The following is a 13,657-nucleotide window of genomic DNA, read 5'->3' on the forward strand; positions in this document are numbered from 1 at the left end:
TATTTCTTCTTTCCAGTCCGACGTTGAATGGGGTCCGTATGGAATAATGATATTGTAGGTACATATTCTGAGATTAAAAGAATTGATCTTGACTTGCAAAAGTAGTCATTTTGATCCTACACGTATACCTCTTCGTATATTTTCGATTTGCACTAAATACAAAGGATTCTTTTTAGCGGAAGAAATTTTAATGATCAGCGCTGAACTTTTTTTTATAGTGATCCAAGCACGCAAGGTATTACAACATACAGTACTCTAGTACCATGTATGGATTGAAGGTTGTGAAAACAAAAGATGTTTGTTGAAATTGGACTTGAATTTTTGTAAATTATAATTTTCAGAATATGATTTGTAGGATGGTTCTTTCGAAGAACAGAATCAAAAGGTATAAGTGAGAAAGAGATAATTGCGGAATAATTAATAAACATTACTGCTCATTATTGGATCCAGTCTAGGAATTTAAGAGAAATTTGGAGGGATACGATCTCATACATGAGCGTACTATTCCATGGTATGACGGATTTGAGATTTATACAGCGTCAATAGCTTTTTAGAAGAAAAGTAGCTCCAACAGCAACAAATAAAACATAATTTGTTGGATGTAGAGTAAGCAATATTTCTGATATGCTTATGTCAAGAGAGGATTGCCCTCAGGATTATCCCGGATAAATATGCATTCTGTCTAGAAAGCTGAGTGTTATCGGAGATAACAGTATCTTCTATACTTTCTAGACAAGATCATATATCTAGATTCAGCATCATTTGTCTTTCTGCATTACAACATTTCTGTATTACTGCTCATGACTGCTGATTTAAGTCCTTTGTTTTCCCTTAATGCTTGTTCTACTTTTCTTGTGTTAAATCTTCTTATGTCCTCTCTTGAGTCTCTTTCTAATGGCTTTGCATAACTCGGTATACTCACTTTTGTCGTCCTTGTCAGTGTTTATCTTGCTCTTCATTTGTTGTCTTGGGTTCATCATGACAAGTGTTTCTTGACTAATTTTTTATTCTTTGGCTTTCTTCTTTTTGTAACACCTCAGTTAAAATTCGGTGAACATATGATTTCGGTATTCCATATTCGTTGGCCATTTCTTCACAGGTTGTATGCCGATCTTCATCCAAAATGGTGATAACAATGACTGCCAAAGTATTATCCGTAAATGTTCTCAGTTTACCTGAGTGTTTCTTGTTTTCAACACTGGTGTGACCTTGACAAGCCCTGGGAGACCAACGTTAAGTTGTGCTGCGATCTACTGTTCACTAACCACACACACTTCCCTCAACAATTCAGATTTCTGTCGGCTTTCGACCACATCACGTAAAGTGTCAATTTTGGTAAAAGCTCTTTGATCTGAAACTGTAATCTGATCTGAAGCAATATCACCAGTAATTATTAAATGCCTCTACACAAACATTCATGCAAGAACTCCGTTTAAAGCCCGTTAATGTTGAGATTAAACTTCAAATTATTATTCTGATAAATGTTCGTCGCGCAGGCGTATGGAGTGATGAGCACGTGAAAAGTATGCATAACTTTTGGGATAACCCTCATATTACATCAGCAGTGAATTTCGGTAGTTGTAGTGCACAGGCCTGTTTTACGTAGTTTTTACTTGGACTGCTGATTGGCATAGAAATCTGGGTGAAACTGGGTGAATGTCACAACAGACATCTGCATTCATGAAACGGTTAATGTAGATGCCTGTTGTGATATTATAAAACAATTCGGTCTTACTGCATTCTGACAATTTCTTTGGAGAGGGGAGCAGTATTTGTAACAGAACGACCACGCTATGTATCACAAAGCACGGTTGATAGAACAGTGATTTGAGGAGTATAATATGATGAACTTGCCATTTCCAGTCCAGAAACCAGATTTGAATCTAACTGATCTCCTTTGGGATGTTGTAAAACAAAAGAGAGCCTGATGTGTCCTCCAGATGGTGACTGATATTACTGACCTAACGTAGTGGAATGGTTAATGTGGAATGCAGCAGCAACACACGCTTTTCAGATGACCGTGGTCCGAGTTCATAATGCATGTGGGATGATACTGTATATTTTGTTCTGCAAGTACCATAAAACTTTATTAAGTATTTATAATTAAAATACTGTTTTCCTCAATTTTTCAGGACAAGAGTTTCAGGCTTTTGCTCTGAACCTCAAGCTATCTAGAATAGTGCAATACCGTGGCGAAGTGCCTCCACAATAGGAGATTAACGCTCTAAGTAGTAAATCCAATTTGCTTGCGCTTGTGTCCAGAAAGAGGCTATGACCGACATGTAGAGCGACTTCAAACAATTACCCTGAGAGAAAGTAACCAAACAGAACTTAAAATATGAAGACAAAAAGATAAATAAATAAAAAACGAGGCATGAGGTTGTCTGGCGGTTATAAAATATATCGGAACCACTTTAAACTCTGTGTACTTTAATTTTCTCCATGGCACTATGATAAAAAAAGAAACTTTGCTACCATTTAAATACTGCATAGGTTCGAGGTTCGGTTGGGTTTAATTTGGTTTTTGTTTTCGGATAAGAGTTGAGCAGAGTGTAGAGTGTAGAGTGTGTTTAGTGTCAAACGGCACCAGGGGTTCCCCCATCTCCGCCTGCTATACATTGAGAGTGTGAAACAGAACACTGTCAATACCAGAGGTTTAAAAGTATATGGATTTTGTATTTGTGTAGTGTCGTGTACCGTTGTTCATCTGGTCATTTAGCCGCTGGGCCCCACCACTCCGCCCCGTGGAGGCAGACCAGGTACACTACTTAGTTATTTACTATGGCAGGTCCTGCCACCTAATTTCCTGAGATTTCAGTGGCAAGGACCTTAAAAAAAAAAAAAAAAAACCGCTATAGATAGGGGTCAGCCAAAACAAAGGGAGTACTAGTTGGGCGATTTGATGGATGTTGTTAAGTTTTTGGGTGTAGGGCTCAAACAATTTGAAGTTGATTCAGACACTAGTTGTAAGTTAGAGAAGGGGAGGGAGACTGAAGACTGGGGGGAAAAGACAGAGATACGGGGTCCATATGGAAGATGACCCCAAGTCAGAGTAGCAGGCCCATGCCCCACCAGAGTGAAAAAGAGGGGTGGCGAGGGGGGAGGACACCAGGGATGAACTCCCCCTCCCGCCAGGGAGTAGAGGCAAAGGACCACGCAAGGGAGCGTGGCTAGGGAGGCCTAAAGGCAGCAGCTGAGCTGTGCTGGTGTAGGTTCTGTCACTCCTGGGAAGAAGGAAGGAAGGAGTGTGGTTTTTTTTTTCCCTTCTCCTGAGAGGACTGTCATATCCAGGAAGTTTCTTACTTTGATCTTCAATGGGTGGTGTTTGGGTGCCTAACCCGTCTAGCAGTGAAGACAGACTGCGCAAACTCTGTAAAGGCGGCATAGCGCTGCTCGTCCATTATAATCAGGTGCTCACAATGCCGGGGATTTTCTTGCATTTTAGTGGCAAACCTTAGCCGGAACTCGTCATATTCATGGCAATCATACATCACGGATCCCACATTTCTTCAGCCCCTCAGTGACACAGCGGATCTTCTTCTATGCCTAGGGATGTTAGCTTCGCTTTAAAGGGTCCGTGGCCTGTAAATAGAAATGTAGTATGGAGGCCTGGTGAGTACCAAGGAGGAGGCTTTGGACAGATGAGGTTCACAGAGGGAATGAACTTTTTGGTTATCAATCCTTTGTTGGTGGTGTCCCATGTCACTTGCCAGGTCATGTACATAATTTCAGAGATTCTCTTCCTTTCCTGTTTGGGGTTGTTATCAAGGTTAAGAGTGATGCCTGCTGTTTCGGTGGGAATACTCTGCTTCAATCGTTGATATAATCCTCTTCTTATTACTTCTAGGTGTAGGGGTATACATCCAGCTAGCACCTGTAGAGCTGGGGTGCTTACTGTACGGCACGCCCTTGTTACGGCAAGGAGCATAGAACGCTGTATGGAGTCTAGTTTACGGCGATTTCGGTCGAGGGAGGCCCTAGTACACCATACTGAGGCTCCATAGCAAGCTATTGGCACAAATATGGCATTATAGATGAGGGCCAGAGCCCGGCGCTTAAGGCTCCAGTCTGCACGGCTTATACGGATGATCATGGCCGAGTATTTTTTTATTTTCTGTGACATATATTTCAAGTGAGGATGGAAATTTAGCTTCATATCTAAGACGATACCTAAATACTTGATTTCAGGGAATAATTTTATGGAGGTGTTGTCAATTTTGATAACCGGTGGTCTTCGTAGTTGGAGCATTCCCTTGAGCAATATAGATTTGGTTTTCTCTCCCGAGATCTTTAGTCGGTGAATGGCTGTCCAATCCTGGATTAGTTAGTGCACAATTTGCTCGCTCCTCTAAACCAGCTCTTGTGTCACCATGCACCACCAAAACCAAATCGTCAGCAAACGCAAGGGGTTGAGTCATTCCCAAGTCCATCCCAAGGAACTCGTCCAGGACGATGGACCAAAAGAAAGGCCCCAGGACCGAGCCCTGGGGACAGCCTCGGGAGGCCTGGCTAGTGACAGACTTGTACCTGGTACTAACATGGACAGTGCGGTGTCTCAGGTACTCCTTGACACAGCTATAAAGGTTGAGTGGTGATTTCGCTTGTCGGAGTCTTCTGAGAATACTTGGCCACCACAGCCGATCAAACGCTCCAGCAAAGTCAACTGTGATGGCTAGCACATACTTGCCTTGAGTGCTTGAAACAGTAGATATTAATTTAAGAAGAGCATCTTCAGTGCTGCAACCAGCTTTGAAACCGTACTGAAGTGGAGAAATGAGGTTTTCTTTAGAGTAGCATTTTGACAACCTGCGGAGGAGAAGCCTTTCCAGAAGTTTGCCTAAGACTGGCAAGAGAGCAATTGGCCTGTAAGATTTTGGCTCTTCAGGTGGTTTGTCTGGGTTCTTCAAGATGAGTTTAAGACATGCCTCCTTCCAGATAGCAGGCAAGTGGCCTTCCATTAGGCATCTGTTGAAAGTGGCGAGCATGGTGTTAGGGAAGTAGGTTGCAAATTTCTTAATAACATCCACCTCGAGGAGGTCATTGCCAGGAGTTTTATTTTCTTTAGTTTTGTCCAGTGCAGCTTTTAGATCGTCATTTGTAAATGGTTCTTTAGTATTTTCTGTTGTATAAGAATCGTTTGCGGTAACAATCTGTAGTTGCTCTTCAGTTAGCAGTGCATCATCTGTTGGAAAGAGGGCATTTAGCATGTTATGGACAGAGTCCTCCCACGTGAAGGTGGAAGAACCATCAGGCTTTACAGTTGTACTGAGGACTTCACCTCTAGGGAGTTTGTTCACAACGATACGATAGACAACTCCCCAGTGGTTATCATTTCCTGTGATCGAGACCAAATTCTGCCATGAGACTTTTTTGCAGCGTCTAATCATGGTAGTGTAACTGTTCCTTAAGAATCGGTAACTGTCTTTTGCGGCTTCGACCTCCAAGGGTGGGAGGTGAGCACGGGCTCTCTGAAAAGTTTTACGAGCTTGGTGCACTCTCTTCCTCATATCTTGTAGTTCAGCATTCCACCAAGGGACTGCGTTTTTGAAGGGCCTTCTCTTGGGGATTGCCATAACACAGGCTTCTTTGATGGTCTTGGAGAGGGAAACTGCACAGTCCTCAGAGGTGATGTGATTCAGTTGTGAAGAATCTTCATGAAGTCGGCTTACAAGTTCGGCTTGAAAGCGTGGCCAGTCAGCTTTCTTTGTGCAGAATCGCACTACATCCCTTGGTATTGGGGGAATACGATCCACGGAGCGGCCAAGAGAATAGGTGATTGCTCTGTGGTCAGAAGTGGTCCATGCTTCATAAGAGTTGAGCAGTTGGAGCCATGAGGAGTCGGTACATTGTGTCTGTAAATTAGGTATATACCGTGATTACTTTCCCTGCTTAGTGAAATGAAAGCGCTGAGTGGACGGAAGGAAAAAAAAAAAACATATACAGTACTGTATCATCCTAGACTGAGTAATCAACTTGAAAAGTTCTTTAGATTTTCCTACAGTCACCATAAATTAAACTACTCTAAGAGGCAAAATGACATCGCGCTCTACTGGAATGGCGATTAAAATCATATATAAATGGAAACAGAATTTTAGAGGAACTTTAGGAAAGCTAACGATATCTCACCTTTGTACTGTTCGGGCAGTCGTAACACTTGCAATTCTCGCAGGAGAGGTTTCTGAAACTGTCAACAACTTGAAATTACAAGTTCCGTGGCGTATGATGAGCCAATCTTATATCTTTTGGAATAATTTTACCATGCAAACGACTGTTTCCTAGAGTATATTTATTTTTCATTAGTCCCGTTATTAGAGCAAAATAAGATAAACATGGATTTACTAGGTTGTTTAATTCGTGGCCTTTTGCAGGCCAATGTGGGATATTGTGAGGCGGCTTCGTGACAGTGTGCACGCTACATTCATCTCCGATGGACATTCAGGAAAAGAGACGCATGTCCAGTTTTAAGAGCTTAGTAGGTTTTCATCGACATATGTCTACAATTTCTACGTCTTACTGTGAATGGAAATGAATATAATCTACTTTTCTTGAACCAATTCATATCTTAGACTGGCCAAAACGGATGGTCTTCGATTTCCAGTAGTCTTTAAGTTGCCTTCTGAAATGATTTATCATTGTGTTTTGAAGCGTCTAATACATTTAGCTTTCGGTTGCTGCAATTTTGAGTTGTCTGACAAAACCGATATACAAGTAGAAAGAGGATGAATTGAGTGAGAGAGAAAGTTCTAGAAGAGTGTGTGCGTATATTTGCGTGCGTAAACACAGCCAGTGCTATTTATGTTCCTTTTATTCTCATCACTGTTTGTACGATTTCTTTATTACATTTTAACCATTGTGTTCTGTACTCACTAAAAGGAAACCTCTTTATAATGAAATCGAAAGAATCTTGTAATAAAAGATGGTCGTAACCGTTTCTGGCATCTGTATTTTAATGTTCTGAGTTTTGATCAGTCTAAAATACTTAGATTGTCACTGCTGTAGCTCTGCCGTAACCATCTGGCAACAAAAGGGGGGATATCAAAAAGTTTTTTATTTTGGATACCACTGGAACGTTAGAACTATACGTAGTAGGATTTTTTTTGTAGTCGGATTTTTTTTGTAGAAATTGTAGCTTACCATTTCTAAACAGGTAAACCATTAAGGAAATTGTAGTGTTCCTGAAAAGTTTTAAGACTGGTTTAATTTTCTCAAATAATCTCACTTTATATTTACCGATATATTTTATTGATTGAAATATGTACAGTTACTGCTGTGAACGTGTTTCATCGATTTATAATTTTTGTGCTTGATGCTTAAATTATGAACATGAGTATGTTTACCACAATCAGAAATAACCTTACAGTATCATTAAAAAATCATATTTTTGTAAAATTCTTGCATGACAAAGGTCTCGTGATCAAATGAATAGTAAAATGAACATTAATTTCTAATTTATTTTTCTATTTTAGAAATTTTTTTCAGAAACAAACTGAGGATTTCAATCAATTCCGATTTAGCTAAAGCGTCTCAAATAACATACACTATGTTACAAAGAGTCATGAAACGTCTGCCTCTCGCTGTAATAAGTGTTTCAATGTTGTAATATTGTGTCTTATGTAGGGCGGCTCCTCCGTAAAATGGCCACATATACATGTGTAATAATGACTTTCAATGTGTCATGGAAAACTTTGTACTAATTTCTGGTAGAAAGTTAGTGGTATTGTGCTCCATTCCCTATTTAAAGCATTCGTAAACTCCGTTAACAAAGAGGGCCGTCTTGGTCTCCTCTAATTCTGTGTTTTACTTCATCCCAAAATTGTTCAACTTAGGCTGATGTCGGATATCTGTGCTGGCCACTGCAACTTTCAATGTTATTCTTATCAAACCACGCGTCCACAATCCTTGCTTTGTGCAATGAAGCGTTACGTACTGAAAGGTGTAAGGGCCACTTTGATAAAATTTCCACAATGTAGAGCATGCAGAATAGTCTACAACGTCTGTTTGTTTGTTATTTGGTTTTTAGGAGCATTAGCAACTAAGGCCATATTGCTCCGGGATATGCGGTGATCATTTCGTGACCTTTCCACATCCTCCGTATTTGGTGGTGACGTGCTCGAACACCGGTCTAATCAAGAAGCGTGTGCTACGCACTGCTGCTCCTTCCCACCTGGCTACGGAGGCGCCCTACATCGTCAATGTAGGGATTACATCAATGTAGAATTGTCTATAACATCAAAGCAGTTTCGGGAAACAACCTCAAAAACGTGACATCTCCTCCTTCTAATTTCACAGTTGGGAAAACACACTCAGTTAGTAAAGGTTTTCCAGGTATACTCCACACCCAAACACCTCTATCAAACTGAAAGACTTCTGGTGTCATTAGTCGACTCTCAGGAACGACTTTCATTGATTCATAGACCAGGTTTTGTGTGTCTTGAACCCAGTGCTGTAGTTGTAAAATTAGCAGAAAGTATACTCTGTGAACGTTACGTATGCAGAGAGTATACTGCGCTTATTAATCGAATTCCAGAGGGTATACGGCGTATACCCATATACAGGGTGATTCACTAGCAGTGAGACAAACTTGCAGGAGGGGTAGGGGGCACAAAGACGAATCGGAATCACATAGCATTGCAGGGTCCGAACTGCCTTCGTCATGCGGTAGAGGACGTTGAACGGGAGGTCTCGTGAACAGCGATCCCGCTGGAAGTCAGCATTTGCGAACCGTTTCTGTTGAAGAAACCAAGTAGCAAAAGTCCTCCAGACTGGATAACCCGCAGGCTCCAATGATTGGACGCGTTGCAAATGGTATGAACTGATTTGGTTTGTTGACAGTATCCTCCATACAGTGGATTGGGAAATACCCAATCGTTGGCCTATCGCTCGAGTACTCGTACTCGGATTGCCTTCTGCAAGACGTAGGACATTCTCCTCATTGTCTGGCGTCCTCGTCATTCGCTCTCAATTCATGGTACCTCTCGTGAAACAACCAGTCTCACGTAACCTTCTGTGCACACGTGCGAAAATCGTATGATGAAACGTTCCTGGTACAAGCGCAGAGCAGCGCGCCTGTTACAGTCCGCAGCTCCATACGCGAGGTGCATATCGGCCAGTTCAACGTTTGAATACTCGTCCATCCTACTGCCTCGGGAACCGGTTCGCAAATGCTGACTTCCAGCGGGATCACTGTTCACGCGACCTCCCGTTCAACGTCCTCTACCGCATGACGAAGGCATTTCGGACCCTGCAATGCTATGTGATTCCGATTCGTCTTTGTGGCCCCTACACCTCCTGCAAGTTTGTCGCACTGGTAGTGAATCGCCCTGTATATATATATATATATATATATATTTTTTTTTTTTTTTTTTTTTTAATGTAACCCCAAACACGAGAGGTATTAGAACATATCGTACTTAGTACCGTGCTTGGGTTGGGGGTTGAGAAGACGAAAGAAGATATTTGTTGACATTGTAGTTCAACTTCTGTAGACTGTAATTTTCAGGAAATACGTTTGAAGGAAGGTTGTTCCAGAAAACGGCAGTTGAATGAATAAACGAGAAAGTTGAAAAGTTGGTCCTGTGAGTTTGAAGTTGGACAGCAAATGGATGTTGGCTGGTAGCGGCACGTGTTTGGACTATTTTGAAAGAGATAGCGGTTATAGAAGCCAATTCAGAAGAACAGTGCCCATGGAAGTATCTGTAGAAGAGGCATGCAGCAGAAACAGTACGTCTATGAGACAGCGAGTGGAGAGAAAGAGACGAGTCATTAATTAACTTAACTAGTCTCTTCTGAATGGAATCAAGAAACTTGAGAGAGGTTTTGGGGGCACGACCCCAGATGTGGGGAACAATATTCCATGGCAGGACGGATTTGCGATTTATACAGAGTGAGCAGCTGTTCGGAAGAAAAGTAACGTCGAGAGCGAAAGAGAAAACCAAGTTTTTTATATGCAAAGGAAGCAATTTTTGTAATGTGCTTGCACCAAGAGAGATTAGAAGTCAGGGTAATCCCCAAAAGAGATATATCATTTTGCCTACAAATCGGAGTGTCACTAAAGTTAAGCATAGGAGCAGAAGAATCCTTTTTGCGAGATATAAGACAAGACTGAGTTTTAGAAGGGTTGAAATCAACTGAGTTGTCTTTGCCCCCGTGGAGAATAACCTGAAGATCGGCATTTAAGGAATTGGTAGCAGATTTTCGAGAAGTTGAAGCTGATTGAACAGGGCAAGGTTTCTCAAAATGGAAGGTGGAATGCAATGTGCTATCATCGGCAAAACTATGGATAGGATTTCCAGTCAATGGAAGAAGGTCATTAATATACAAGAGGAAAAGAGTGGGGGAAAGAACTGAACCTTGGGGGCCACCGGCATTAGTGGAGAAGTTAGAAGACAGAGAGCCATCTACCATCACCCTCAGTGAGCGATCAGAGAGAAAACTGGATAACCAATTACTAAAAACAGTTGGCAAACCATAAGATGGAAGCTTGTTTAAAAGACCTTTATGCCACACACGATCGAAAGCTTTTGACATGTCAAGAGAACCTACTTGTGTTTCACCGAACCTTTCCATTGAATTAGTCCATAAATCGGTAACATAAGCCAGAATATCACCAGTGGATAGACACTGAGGGAATCCATACTGGTGATCGCTGATCAGACGGAAGGTGGTTTCTAGGTACTTTAAGATTTGGTGGTTAATTGATTTCTCCATTACTTTAGAAAGAGTAGAAGTAATTGCAATGGGACGATAATTGGATGGGAGGGATTTGTCACCCTTTTTAGGAACTGGCTGGATATGAGCAAATTTCCAAGCAGAAGGAAAAACACCTTTGGAATAAGAAAGTGAAAAAAGGCGGCAAAGAATAGGAGTAAGTTCAGGAGCACAGGATTTGAGAACAAGTGGAGAAATACCATTGGGACCTGGAGCTTTCTTAGCATCAAGGTTCGTCAAAATCCTTCTGACATCCTTTTGATGGATGACAACAGGAGGCATTGAATGGAGCGTGTTGGGAATGGTAGGAGGTGTTTTACCATAATCATTAATATATGGGTTGGAAGAAAATGGGATGCTAGCAGGTCAGCTTTATCTTTGGCTGAAGTGACAACAGAACCATCTGGTTTGAAAAGAGGTGGGAGCAGAGATGGGCAATAGTTGCGGCCAATAGCTTTGGCAAGGGACCAGAATGCTCGGCTACCATTAGGGCAAGAAGCAAGTTTTCTACTCTTAGCCCGTTCAAACTCTAGTTTGGACTGATTAATAACTGATTTACAATTGTTGCGAGCTTTGGTGTAGGCAGAAAATGAAACTGAAGAATTAGAAACAAGCCAATTACGATATGCAACATTCTTCTTTTGAACAGCCTTAGCACATTTATTGGAAAACCAAGGTTTAGATAAAGGACGAGATTTTAAGTTGGAGTGTGGGATAAACGATTCCATTCCTGCAAGAATAATTTCACTGACACGATCTGAGCAAACGTTGACATCTGAAGTTTTGAAACAGTAATCTGACCAAGGAAAAGAAGAAAAGAAATCTCGCAGGTCATCCAATTTTGCATTCTTGTAATGCCAAACAACACGAGGTTGGAAATAGCCATGAGATAAAGGCACCATTGGAGAAGAGAAAATCACCAAGTTGTGATCTGAAGTACCTAAAGGACTTCTCACTTCGACCGTGTACTTAGAAGGGTTGTTTGTGAAAAAAACATCAAGCGTGTTGGCTGTATGATTAGGATTGTCCGGTATTCTTATAGGTAAATGAATAATCTGTGCAAGTTCATTAGTAATTGCAAAAGCCTCAGCATCTCGACCAGCTGGGTCGGTGTGACTAGAAAACGGAAGCCAGGTGGAGTTGTTAACATTAAAATTACCAAGGAAAATTAACTCACTGTTAGGAAAGTTGGACTGGAGAAAGTCAAGTTGCAAAGAGAGGAAGTCAAAAAGCTCCAAATGATTAGTGGAGTTGGGAGAACGGTAGAGACAACAGATGAATTTTACACAATGAGGTAGAGAGATTTTAAGCCAGAGAAGATCAAAGAGCGTAGATTCCAAATTGCCAATTCTGTGACAGGGAATATCAGATCGGACATATGCACAAGTACCACCTTTGAGGCGAAAAGAATCACACAGCGAATAATTTGGGCAACTGAGATGAGCATTTGTTGAATCAACGATAACTGAGATTCTGTCAGAAAAAAATACATGAGGTTTGGCAGACCGCAAGTGGAAATGGACATCGACAAATGAATATATATATAAATCTAGAGGGTATACGGCGTATATCCTCTACTACAGCACTGCTTGTACCATGTCAAGCGACAGCGCGCATTTATTTTTGCTATCAATGTAAGCTCTAGCTCTTCCAATGCATAAAAAATTATCTATCACAGCGGGGCATAACCGTCAGGACACCGTATAGCAAAGTTTCGCGCCAAATCTAAAGAGGGTGTCCCCAGGGCACTGTCCTGGGGCCCCGAATATGGAACATCGTAGTTGATGAGTTCCTGAACGTAGACCTGCAGAATGTCCAGTCTCGAGCGTATGCAGACGACTTAGTCCTTACCCTTGCCGCAGATACTAGATCCCAACGGGAAGCCGCAGCAAATAGAGCACTCGCCACTTTACAGGACTGGGGATAGTACAACCACCCGGAAATCTCACCAGTAAAGACAAATTCCATTCTGCTTAAAGGCTCTCTAAACGTAGCGAGGCCACCACAAACCAAAATCCAAGGAAGAACTATCCAGTTAACAACCGAGATGAGATATCTTGGAGTCTTGGATAGGAACGTATCTTTCAAATCACACCTGAAATATCTGCATACCAAGATTCGAAAATATACTGCACTCCTGGCAAGAATCGCACGTCGGGGCTGGGGATTGAAATGACGCGCGCTCACCCTCTTCTATAAGGCTATGTTCACTCCCATAATCACCTATGCATCCGGTATCTGATTTTCAAAGGCCACAGCAGTTAACAAGAGGAGGTTTGACACGATTCAGTGCGTCGTCCTACTCACCATCAATCGGGCCTGCCGCACGGCCAGCACCCATACCTTGCAAGGGTGCTGGCCGGCGTGCTACCTCTAGATCTAGAAATAGTCAAATGTGGTTTGCTTTATATGCTTTCCAAAGGTAACGCCATCTCCTGTCTGGATTTTTCCACCGACCTCTCAAATAACATCAAGGCCGAGAAGAAGCGCCTCACTACATACTTTCAGCAGGTCTGGCAGTCTAGGTGGACACACTCTACAAAAGGAGAAGTCACCAGAAAATTCATACCTACAATAGCAACAGTATACCCGAGATCTCCGGCATGGTTCTCCTCTGGTCTCACCTTTACGTCACCTTTTTGTTAACTGACCATGAATCTATCAGAGGTAAGCTTCCTACACTCGGGATCACCGAAAACCTATAATGCCTCTGTGGTTCCCTCGAAAGTTGGGACCACCTGATGTACGAGTGCAAAATATATGAAGACTTGAAATGCCTCCTCCTGACTAGGATATATTACCTACCTAAAAACCAAGAACAGCACATCCTCGAAAGAGAAGAAGACTATGTCGCCTTTACGAGCTATGCACAGGATTTATTCGCACGACTGAAGACCCTACCATGGATATAGTGCTAGCTGGATCATCATCTAAACCAAGAGAAGACAAC

The sequence above is a fragment of the Mastigoproctus giganteus genome, chromosome 3, assembly GCF_048544385.1.
Source record: "Mastigoproctus giganteus isolate SK-2022 chromosome 3, ASM4854438v1, whole genome shotgun sequence".
In the NCBI taxonomy this organism is placed as follows: Eukaryota; Metazoa; Arthropoda; class Arachnida; order Uropygi; family Thelyphonidae; genus Mastigoproctus; species Mastigoproctus giganteus.